At 41.4% G+C, this 12,157-nt stretch overlaps 1 protein-coding gene across 5 annotated transcripts in view; it reads right to left on the reverse strand.

Moving 5' to 3' along the window:
- The window catches only part of TNRC18 (trinucleotide repeat containing 18), a 655,441-nt gene that overhangs the window by 362,725 nt on the left and 280,559 nt on the right, over positions 1 to 12,157 (reverse strand). The window lies entirely within an intron of this gene.

Genomic DNA, 12,157 nt, shown 5'->3' on the forward strand with positions numbered 1-12,157 from the left:
CCAAGAACAGAAGCTTTGCGGGACCCCAACAGATAGTGGCAGTGGAGAAAAAGATGTGCCAGAAGTAGGAAGTGGACCAGAAAAGAACTGTGCCATGAGGGCCAATAGTGATGGGTGAAAGGAATATAGGCGAAGAGGCTGGTACATGATGCAGAAAGCTAAAGAGAATTTCAGTAAGGTTAGTATAAAGAACGGATGATTAAACATTGCTGTAAGTAGACCACTGATGACTTTTGTGAAGGCAGTCTCAGTGGAATATTGGAGGCAGATGCCTGATTGGAGAGAGTTACGAATGAAGTGAGCGAAGAAAAAAAAGAGATAGGCAGTTCTGCACAAGACACTCAAGTAGATTGGAGGCAAAGGAGAGAAATGATGGTGACAAATGAAGAGAGGGGCGGGGCTAAGAGATGGTTTCTTGTAGGGAGACTTTGTCATCAGTTATGGGTAAAATGGACTGAAAGAATATTGAGGAATGCTGGAGAAGGTGGTGCAAGTGGGCAAAAAAGAGAGCTGAAGGTGGCAAAGAGATATAAGGCGTTAGAAGACTGTGTGATTATTAGAGAAGTGAAGCAGGTTAGCTGGGTAAGTGAAAAGGCAGTGATGGAAGATGAGGGAAAAATTTATAGTAAAATAAGTCTGCTATTGAGCAAGACTTCCTATGTGGTGCTCAGCAGTTAAGGAGTGTGGCTGGATCACTTATAAATAACTTATTTGTGACTGGATAATGTAGAATTAATTTATTGCAGAAATCTTTTTCAATTAGTAATGCAGACACCAATGTATATAATTGCAAATGCACTTATCGTGTTACATTGAGATGTATTTTGTATGGAAATGTCGTTTGGGGTTGTAACTTTTGTTTGGGAATTCCCAAGTTAGCAATAGAACGGAACGGAGTGGATGTGTTTTTGAAAATGCCTAGAGACAGGTAAACTCATGCTAATTAGCCTTGTTCATCACTCAATGACCAACACGTTTGTTTAGCCTGTTAGCTAGCAGGAAGTTTTAGCATATAACAGAGTAGTGTATATATTGTTAACTTTGCATTGCATGTAAATCCATGTTTGGGAAACATATTGTATCCTGATACTAAAAATAACTCAGCCATGTTGCGGCCGGGGAGGATCCGGGGGCGGCGTTACCCCCTGCCAGGAGTTATGACAGAACTGTATATAAAGTGGCCTGTTTGAGCATGTAATGTTCATACCCTCTGTATCATTCTAAATGTCACTAGTACCTCAACTAGTGACTGTGCCTGTCATTATTAGGACACTGGAGCTAATAAAACATAATTTTGCTTCGAGAACCTACTTTGACGACTACTTGCCCTGCTGTAAATTCCTGTGACCTATAGATTAGACCCAAATCTAATCCATTCTCCGGTTGTTCTGAGCTGGACCCAGCATTCCAATACCAACATTTTGCCCGCTACCTGCAGCTCTGGCCAGGGTGATAGGCCAAGGGGAACCCTCCACAGCAACCCTGAGCTGAAGGCAAGAAGTCAGGTATACCAGCCCAGGTGTACCAGCAAGGGGGTACCCTAGCAGTGAGAGTTACCCAGAAGGAAGCGGTTCTAGGTGCCGGTGTAGGAACCTAGTGGTGGCAGCAGGCTCCTCTATTGCAACAGGGGGGGAGGTTTGGGATTGGGGACGGAGGCAAAGTAAGCCCAGCCAATCCCCAGCGACAACAGACAGGGTGACATAGGGGGTCCATCCTGTTACAAGAAGCACAAAAAATGTGAGCGTTTGTTGTTGATTGGAAGTTTTGGGGTGCAATGAGTAGTGTGAGCAGATAAAGAGGATTTAATGTGGTTTGGTGTTATGTTGCCAGCAGCCATTAGTAAGAGCAGTGCAAGAAAAAAAAAAAGGACATGGTAGAATGATTCGTGGGTGTGAGGTTTTTTTTTTGTTTAGACTAATGAGTGAGGTGGATCCAGGGTGCAGAAGAGTTCGTCGCTGCGGGAGGAAAAGAGTGGGTGTGGTCCCAATGTTCCTCATTACCCTGATATTCACAGCCAATGGGTACCAGGAAGAGCCCCAACACTTTTCACCATGGGACTGATATATTTTTTTGCCCTCACTTCTATGGAGGCTCCAGCCTATTCATCACGAGGCATGGTATGTTTTTACTTTATTAGGGGGACCCTATGCTCATTTTCAATGAAATGGTTAATTACATATGTTTACACTTGCATTTATTTCTGTAGAATTGAAAGAAAGGATGTGTCTTTAAAACATTAGTATAAATAAATTACTTTTAATCAACTGGAATGTAATACCAAGTGGCAGACCTTGATATAAGATGGTGTCAAATGTTCTAGACACGTTTACAGTATCGACCCCAATCTCTTTCATCTTTTTGGAGAGTTAAACCAATATACCAGATATTTATGTAGACAACGATTTTTTGCTCATAAAAAATAAAAAAAAAATTGGTTTGGATGACCACTCACCTGTGTTGCCAGATATGAAAAGATTCAGAACCTCTGGAGATTCTAGAGGATCTCTGGTTGGAAAATAATATGCTAGGTAATACTGAAACCACTATCCCGATATATGATCTCATTATTTATACTCAAGATATAGAAATTAATGAAAAAGCTATAAGCCCTATGAAAAATGAGTTCAAGTTAAAATCCAACTTGTTTCCCACTCAACAAAAGAGCACAGCTATTCAATGTTTTTATAAATCTACGTTAACAGACTTTAAAGATTTATGCAAGAAAGGACTTATCCAAAAATAGAAATAAGTAGAGATATAAGATGGAAATTAGAAATTTATCCAAAGAAGAATGGCTTGCTCTTAAAAAACTTCATTCTGATCCGAATATTATTATAAAGCCTGCAGACAAAGTGGGAGGAGTTGTTATACTTGATTTAACAGACTATTTGAAAGAAGCATATAGACAGTTAAACAACACTAATCTCTATTTAAAAATGGATAAAAATCCTTCAAATGAAAATCGAGATGCCCTTAAAAAGCTGTTAAACAAAGCCCTAACTGAGGGGATTATTTCTAGGGATTGTTGGCATTATTTATGGTTCCATACCCTATAACACCAACATTTTATTTTTTACCCAAAATTCCCAAATCCCTCACTTCACCACCAGGACGCCCAATTGTTTAAGGCATTGGGTCTTTAAGCACTGAGCGATTATTATTTACAAGAATTTGCCACCTCTTTAAAATCATACATTAAGGACACTACGCATTTATTAAGAGTTTTAAAAGATCTATCTTGGAAATCTCCATTTCATTTTGTTGCATTGGATGTTACAGCTTTATATGCGAACATTCCACTCAAAAAAGGTGTGGAAGTTGTTCAAGATAAATTGTGGGGAAGTAAGATGGAGGGAGGATAGCGCAATTTTATTGTAGATTCCATTACTTATATTTTAACTCATAATTATTTCCTCTTTAATTCTGAGTATTATTTAGAGATAACTGGGACGGCCATGGGCACGAGGTTCGCACCCAGCTATGCTAATATCTACATGGGCCACTTCGAATGCCGGTATATATGGAATGGACTGTATGGGGCGAACAAAATTCTCTTCTAGAGCTGAAAAACAATGCAATAAAAGATAGAAAAACTGATAAAATTGGTAATCTGAAATGTATTTCCAAATACAACACAAAATAATGGTAATAAAATGTATTATCAAAAAGAATTACCATATTTTGAAACAAGATTCTATTTTAAACACTGAGATTCCAGAACATCCCTCAGTGATCTTTAAAAAGAATAAAACATTTTAAAAAAACCTGCTAGCTCCTAGTTATTTCCAGCCAATAATGAATAAGGAAGAAGAATCCCAAGATTTTGGGTAACATAAAAGGGAATTTCAAATGTGGAAAATCACGCTGTACAACTTGTCATTATATAAGGAATAAAGATAGAGAAGTGATATCTTACTTTTCACAAAAAATCTTTACTATACCAGGTTTTTACAATTGTAGTACCATTTTCGCTATCTACGTACTGCAGTGTCCCTGTGGCCTTCAGTTCGTGGGTAGAACGACTAGAACTGTAAAATAAGACTCATGGGGGGGTATTCAATTGTTTCTTTTAACGCGCTAAAACAAAAAAAAACGAACGCTCTAAAAATATTACCGTTAATACGGTAATTACTCGATAAATTTCATCTCGCAGCTCCCTGAGCAGCGAGCTGAAATTCAGCCCGCTGGCAGCGAGTAAGTACCGTATTAACTGTTTACGCGCGCAAAATTACCGTATAATATGAAGTTTTTTTCGAGCGCTCGTTTTTTTCTTTTAGCGCGTTAAAAGAAACAATTGAATACCCCCCATGGAGCATAGACGGAATATAATCAATAAAGTGGAAAAGCATAGTGTATCTAGACATTTCAATAATACACATTCTGCTGACCCCTCAGGTTTAAGTGTGGTCATCATTGAGTCCATAAAACCAACAACTAGAGGTGGGGACAGAATTAAAACTCTCTGTGAAAGGGAGACCTTCTGGATTTTTAAATGACGGACTCTGATGCCAGAAGGGTTGAACGAGCATTTGGAATTCAATTATACATAATTTCAGCCATTTTAATATGCTTACATTTTCAGGGGTTTAAATGGCCATCATTTTTTCCCTTGTATATCAATACTGTTTTCTTTATTATTGATTGTCATTCATTATTTGTATAGAACTTTTTTTCCCCACAAGCTTATTAGTTTCTTTTTGTCTTTCACTAGTTCTTTATCATTGTAATCTATGACCTCAATTGTTTTTATATATATTTATATAAGATTGGTTATTTTCATTTCCTTTTTCCATACTCTATGAATGCTTCAGCATGCTGTTTTACATCATTACAGTGTTTCAAATACCATCCCCCTTATTGTTCCGTATATGTATTTTCTTCCCCTTTAGAATATCAGAAGGACCTGTGGCTTAACATAATTATACATGGTTCCAGTAACATATCGATCAGGGTTCAATTCCCCATATTGACCAATTTTTAATCATTTTGTTATTTTCAATTATATTTTTTTCCTTGATGATTCATAGTTTATACAATATTTATTTTATTAAAATTTGAGGTATATGTTGGAGGTAGTTGACTAATGTATTCTAGACAAGTAGTCATAGTACTCTTGAGTTCCTCTCTCTTCTTCAAACCGATTTGTTTGCTTTTGTATAAAAATTGTGATATATATATATATATATATATATATAAAAATGTCTGAAATTATATGTAAAAAAGGTTATTTTGTTCCTTTAATTTCCTTTACTGCATTTTTAATTTAAAGTAATCCTTGACCTATAGATTAGAAATACTGAGACTTCTACAAATGCAAAAAAGAGTACTAAAATGTTGAAATAAGTCTTTAATTAAGTTCAACAGTTTCTAATTTATTTGAAACCACAAACCAATTAACATTGGAACAGAGCTTTAAAAGTACTGAAAGGAGTGCTAGCTTATTATCTTTGAAAAAGTTAGCCTCTGTGTTGACGAAACGCGTCAGTTAGATATGTTCTTATGGACTTGAAAATACACTTGGACACAACAGATTATTTGGATTGACTGTTATTTTCAATACCGGTTTTCACCTTCTATAAGCGGATACAGCACCCCAATCTCCACTTGCATAAGGATCAGCACATCAGACCAAGACTAGCCGCACATTTGGCATTTTGAAGACACACACTTGGCTGTCTAAATCTACAGGGGAATTGTTCCCTAACAGCTTGGACGTCTTCCCTTTTTCAACAGTAATTTTGGAGCCTGGGACACATAGGGCTAGATTTACTAAGCTGCGGGTTTGAAAAAGTGGGGATATTGCCTATAGCAACCAATCAGGTTCTAGCTTTCATTTATTTAGTACCTTCTACAAAATGATAGCTAGAATCTGATTGGTTGCTATAGGCAACATCCCCACTTTTTCAAACCCGCAGCTTAGTAAATATAGCCCATAGTGTCTTATTCACCCTCTTTTGATCCTCTGGAAGCATCATCTGTGAGGGTGCATATTCAGATCGTCAATAGGAGTTCAATTAGTGGGTGAGACTGTTTTATACAAGTTTATTATTCTGCTTTTTTTAAGTTTTTGATCAAGAAGCCATCCATCTGTTGCATATACATATCAGGATCCTAGATGATTCTATTAATGTGTACTGGCCAGACACTGTTTTTTCTATATGTTATGAGGACAACTATATCTGAACTCTAAGTGTATTTCCTAATGCTTTTTATTTTTTAATTTCACTACATTATATTAATACATTTCATCAACTCATGTAGAAACACTAGTGTGTATACATTTGTGGTTGATCGTTTATATGTTTATTTACTGTTTTTTATTGTTCTTTCTACATTGTCTAAATAAATCTTTTAAACAAGGTCAGCTATCCCGCACACGTTTTTTAATTTAGGATCCTCCTCTTGGAGCACCCTACCATGTTATTTTTCACATGTTTACAGTATAAGATGTTCTTGTTTATTTTCTGTTACAGTACACGTCTTGTTATAGGTATATAAAGTTTATGTTATACTGTGCATATTTGTAATACATATATACTTCATGGCCAAAAGTATGTCGACACTCCTTGTTAACGTGTGCATAAAGCCAATTATACAGGGGGCATGGCCTAACCACCACATTGGTGAAGTGACCGCCATTTTGGTCCTGCATATGGCTGCGGACTTAAACCCACCATGCTACACATACCTTGAGAACCTCTCCTGCCTCACTCCAGTACTAGACCGGCCAGTGGCACCCCCCAGGTCCCCACACAACAGAGGCCCCAGATTTGCCTACCTATAAGCTGTGGGTGGCTATATTCTAAAGGGCTGATATTTCTCAAGGCACTCCATGTCATATTGCTCGGGACAGTATTATAATTTTGCTCCAATTACCACTCTGGGCATTCCAGCTGCTTGCAATGAGCCTCCAACCAATAAACATACTCGCGGACCTGGACTCAGATGCTTTACCATCTATCCCGCTCTGTTCACACAATCACCAGAATTATTGCAATAAGCAGCAGGGCTCTTTACTCCAAACCGCACTAACACACTACACCCTACAAAAGTGGCATCAAGCTGCCTCCTGGCACACAAAAGTACCATGGAACCCTACACCACTGCGACCATTAGAGAAGTACTCTACTCCGATTCCAGTCAACTCTCCACTCACAGCTTGCTTTCTCTTTAATCCTTGAGTAGAAAGGCCCCATGTCAGCCTAATGTGACACAGGGTGAACCGTACCTAACCATAGCAACGTTCTAACCGCATGCTTATCCACAGTTCCTAAAATGAAATAATACACCCATACTGCTTTCATGATGCAAAAAGCCCCCTCCTGTCAGAAGAAATCAGTTAATGCCGAGATTACTTATCACTTTTAATGCAAGGATAAACATCTAACCTCAGTTCCTTCCCCTTTGTCCCCACGGGAAGCCCATGATGTAGATTCAGACATGGAAGAGGTACCAGTTACCAAACGGGACGTTACGGACCTCTTGCTGGATCTGAAAACCTCTATCACAACTGAATTTCAGAAAAGAGTGGGAGGGCTCCAACACCCCGGACATATCCTCAACTGGGTCGGGTTGGGTATGCTTCAACGATGACAAGAAATCCGACACAGAGAAAACCTACAAACAAAACGGTTTCAGGAAAAAACGACTGCAATATACACAGACTTACCTGAAAACCGACTCTGCATGAATTTTAATTTAAAGCGGCAATGTCGAGACCCTGCAGGTTAACTGTTTAAACAATGTCGGAACCCCGCAGGTTAACTGTTTAAACAGTTAACCTGTGAGGTCCCGACATTGCCGCTTTAAATGAAAATTCATGCAGGTCGCACTGACATCAGACAACTACTGCCGGAGGGCTGTCCATTCGAAAGGAGGTCCTGTCAGGCTTCTGCTGCCATCGGATATCTGCAGAGTCGGTTTTCAGGTAAGTCTGTGTATATTGCAGTAGTTTTTTCCTGAAATCGTATTTTTTTGTAGGTCTTCTCTGTTTCGGATTTCTCGGCATCGTTGAAGCGATTACAACTGACTAGGTCATATTCTCGGGAACTGAACCATGCCTCTTAAACTTCTGTCTATTAATACCAAGGGCCTGAATACTCCACAGAAGCGCTCCCTCCTGCACACTTATATTTCAAAACACAAAGCAGATATTGTTCTTTTGCAAGAGACTCACTTGTAGAAAGCTGGCCATCCCTCACTGTCCTCCAGGCGCTTCCCTTCAGTCTACTATACCAATCATGCCTTTAAACATAATGGTGTTACCATAATGGTGCGTAACTCTGTCCCTCTTATACAGAAAGAAAGTTGTCAGCGCTTATCCTTTAAACTGCATATCTGTGTGTGTCTAGCAAAATGGTACCACATACAATATGGGATATACCGAGCGCGGGCTTGTTGCCAACCAGCTGGTACCATATATAATGTGGGATATACCGAGCGCGGGCTTATCTTTCTCTGGTTTTGTTTCAAAATATTGCCTTTTTGTCATAGCAGCTGTCCATCAAGCCTATTTAAGGCCCATTTGGGTGTGGCTCACAAGCCAGCCTTTGCTAGATGTAAACCCCTATACCTGGGAGGTGAGTGCATCTGATTTTAACTGCATTTTAATAGTGTTTAAAGCATATAGGTCAGTGTAGGACCTGCATATAATGAGGTACTCTTGACGTGGGATGCAGGCTTAAGTCTTTTGATCAAAATATGAACTAATACCTCATGTTTTCATTTTGCTAGACACACACTGATATGCAGTTTAAAGGATAAGCGCTGACAACTTTCTTTCTGTTTTGTATACATATATGGGCATTTATATTGCCACGCAGCTGGTACCACATACAATATGGGATATACTGAGCGCGGGCTTGTTGCCAAGCAGCTGGTACCATATATAATGTGGGATATACCGAGCGCGGGCTTATCTTTCTCTGTCCCTCTTATGTTTTCCAGGTTATAGGTGATCCCTAAATAAAATAGGCTCTCATGACATCACGTCAGCAAACGTAACACAGGCTATTCAGCCTTCTCCAATCTTTCGTCCATGCTCTCTCCATCAACTACTCTGGTAAGCTTTTACTACAGGGTGATTTCCACAAAGTTCTCTCACTTTGACTGGACCGATTGGGAACCCCTACCCCAGGAACTCGCGCCCCAGACTCTAAATCTCTGATCTCTGCCTCTGTTCTTGCCAACCACTGGTCAGACCATTCGCCCATTGAGCTGCTTTTAGATCTTAATGTCTCTTCCACAAATAGATCCTCCTGGTTTATTAACAAGACCTTGCTAAAGAACCTTCAATTCAAGAAACGTAAATTATAGTTTAATATTCCGCAGTCTGGGAGGCACACAATTTAGTAGTTAGAGGTGAAATCCTTTAATATGCCTCACATCAAAAAAAGCAGCAATTAGAACAAATCGATTCCCTTTAGCCCCAAATCCAGGGGTAGGAACAGATTCGCAAGCCCACTTTATCCAGCCAGGTTATTGGACAGCTGTCTTAACTATGGGGAGAATTGCATAACTTACAGACAGAAAAGACCGCAAGAGCCCTACGCTGGTTGGAACAAAGGTTCTATGAGAAAAGCAACATATTGGACATTTATTGGCTAACAAACTGATATCCAAAAGGGCCATGCAGTCTATCCCGGCGATCTGGTCTAAAGGCGTGTCACGACTTATACGTTGCGTACCTGCTATCGTTGGCACTATTCAGAGGAAGGTGCGGAATCAAACGTGCCCCTGGTATTCACTAGGGACCCCCGCAAAGCGGTATGGACTCCGCTGCAGGAACATGCAGGTTGCGGTCCTTCCACGAGTCAAGTAGCGGGGTATAAGAGGACAGTGTCAGACTGGCCGGGTCGGTAACTGTGCTGGCAAATAGAAGTACACAAGGAAAATCCGGAGGGATGGTGAGACAAGCCGGGTCGGTAACGTCTGGAAGCACAGTACAATAGGGAGATCCAAAAGGGGTGGTCAAAACGGTCCGGGTCAGAAGGATCACAGGCAAACAAGAGAAGTCAGGAACAAGGCTAGTAACTGGAAACACAGGAAACGCTGGAGGCAGGTTAGACCTGATACTCTGGCACAGGTGTAAACACAGGAAGCTCGTTATAAAGGCTGAGGAGCCAATGGGACAGCAGGGGGCGGCGGGGCTGTTCTCAGCTGCCGCCGCGAGTCTTGAGTGGCATCCCGTTGCCTAGCAATGGGACGCGCATGCGCAGACGAACACGCTGGGCGGCCGGAACTTCAGCGTCTGGTTGCCTGGCAACCAGATGCGGGACGGGACATTGGGACGGTGCATGACAGCGGGACAGCGCCTGACAAGGCGACTCTCTGATTTCCGATCCCAGGGGTATTAACCAAACATTCCGTGACTTTTATAACAAACTGTATAACTTGCCCCCTTCTGGGACCGCTCACTCACAGGATGCTGATACTAAAGCCTACCTAACCACGTGTAACCGTCCTCAACTCAGTCAGGCCAAGGCCTCTGCCCTCTGTGATGATATTTCGGAGGAGATAAAGCTTGCCCTCAGCTCCCAAAAACCCTCCAAAGCACTGGTGTCACAACCATGAGGATGAAGATGGTGACACCTACCAGCAGTTGGCGCTACTGAGTACTGAGGCGCGGAGTCTAACACACCTCTTGTTTTCACCAGGGACGCCCACAAGTAGGTATGGACTCTGCTGCAAGATGCGTGCAGGTCGCATCCCTCAGTATAAATTAGCTAGAGAGGTGTCCAATGATGCAGCGGTGATGGAGCACCAGAATACTAAATGGAAGTCTGGATGCAGCAGTGTACAAGGTAGTCAGCAGACCCGGGTCAAAACCAAAGAGACAATCACAGCCAAAATCAGAAGCAGGAGAATATCCAGAAAGCCAAGTCAGAACCTGGAATCACTCTAAGCCAGAATCAGGAACCAAAGGAGAAGTCAGGAACAAGCCGGGGCCAGAATCCAAATGAGCAAGATACACAGGTACAAATGCTGAAGCAAGACAGAAGACTAAATTCTCTGCCACCCTAAAGGAGTCAGAGTGATCTTTAAATAGAGGGAAGTGTTCCCTGATTGGTGCTGCAGTTTTTGTCACAAGGAACGCAACCAAGTGCTAAACAGGAAGAGAGTGTCTCTTGTCGCTATGCGACGGAATGCCAAGCTCTGTGTATGCATGTGAATAGAAACGGAGAATGTCCCGTCGCTATGCAACGGGACGCGGGCTTCAAAAGGGGGCAGGTGACTGTCTAGAGGCAGAAGCAGGACAGCGCCTAACAACCGGGTCCCAATGGATGCACACCGAGTTATTATCAAACCTTTGCTACTGTTCTTCTCCCAAAGAGTGATCCTTAAATAGAGGGAAGTGTTCCCTGATTGGTGCTGCAGTTTTCGGCGGTAGAAACGCAACCAACCGCTAAACGGAAAGAGAGTGTCTCTTGTCGCTATGCGACGGAATACCAAGCTCTCCGTATGCATGAGAATAGCATGAGAATTTCCCGTCACTATGCAATGGGTCGCGGGCATTGCAAGGGTGCAGGCGACTGTCTAGAGGCAGAAGCAGGAACGGCGCCTGACAGTACTCTTACCTCTCTTCTTAGTCAAGGCTTGTAAGGTCCCTTTCCTTTCCTTTTCACACTTAGCCAATAAGCGAGGGGCATGAATCTCTTGTACATCGACCCAAGACCTCTCCTCTGGACCATAACCCTTCCAGTCAATGAGATATTGGTGGCGACCCCTGGAAATCCGGAAATCCAAAATCCGATTGATCTCATACTCCTCCCCATCTTCCGTGTTCACCGGTATCCAGGGAGCAGGTCTCTTAACAAATCGCTTTAGGATGAGCGGTTTTAGCAAAGAAATATGAAATACGTAATGAATCGGTGGAAGTTGAAGTCTGAACGTGACTGAAGTAATGACTTGATTGATTTGAAAAGGTCCAATATAACGAGGAGTGAGCTTCATGGTAGGAACTCAAAGTTTCAAATTCCGTGTGGACAACAACACTCTGTCCCCAACTTAAAGGCTAGGAACCGGTCTACAGCAGGGCCATCTTAACAACATTATGGGTCCCCGGGCAAAGCAGTGCATCGGGGCCCCTACATATATATATATATATATATATATATATATATAGATATATATAGATATAGATGTATAGAGATACAGA

The sequence above is a fragment of the Mixophyes fleayi genome, chromosome 7 (genome assembly GCF_038048845.1).
Source record: "Mixophyes fleayi isolate aMixFle1 chromosome 7, aMixFle1.hap1, whole genome shotgun sequence".
NCBI lineage: Eukaryota > Metazoa > Chordata > Amphibia > Anura > Limnodynastidae > Mixophyes > Mixophyes fleayi.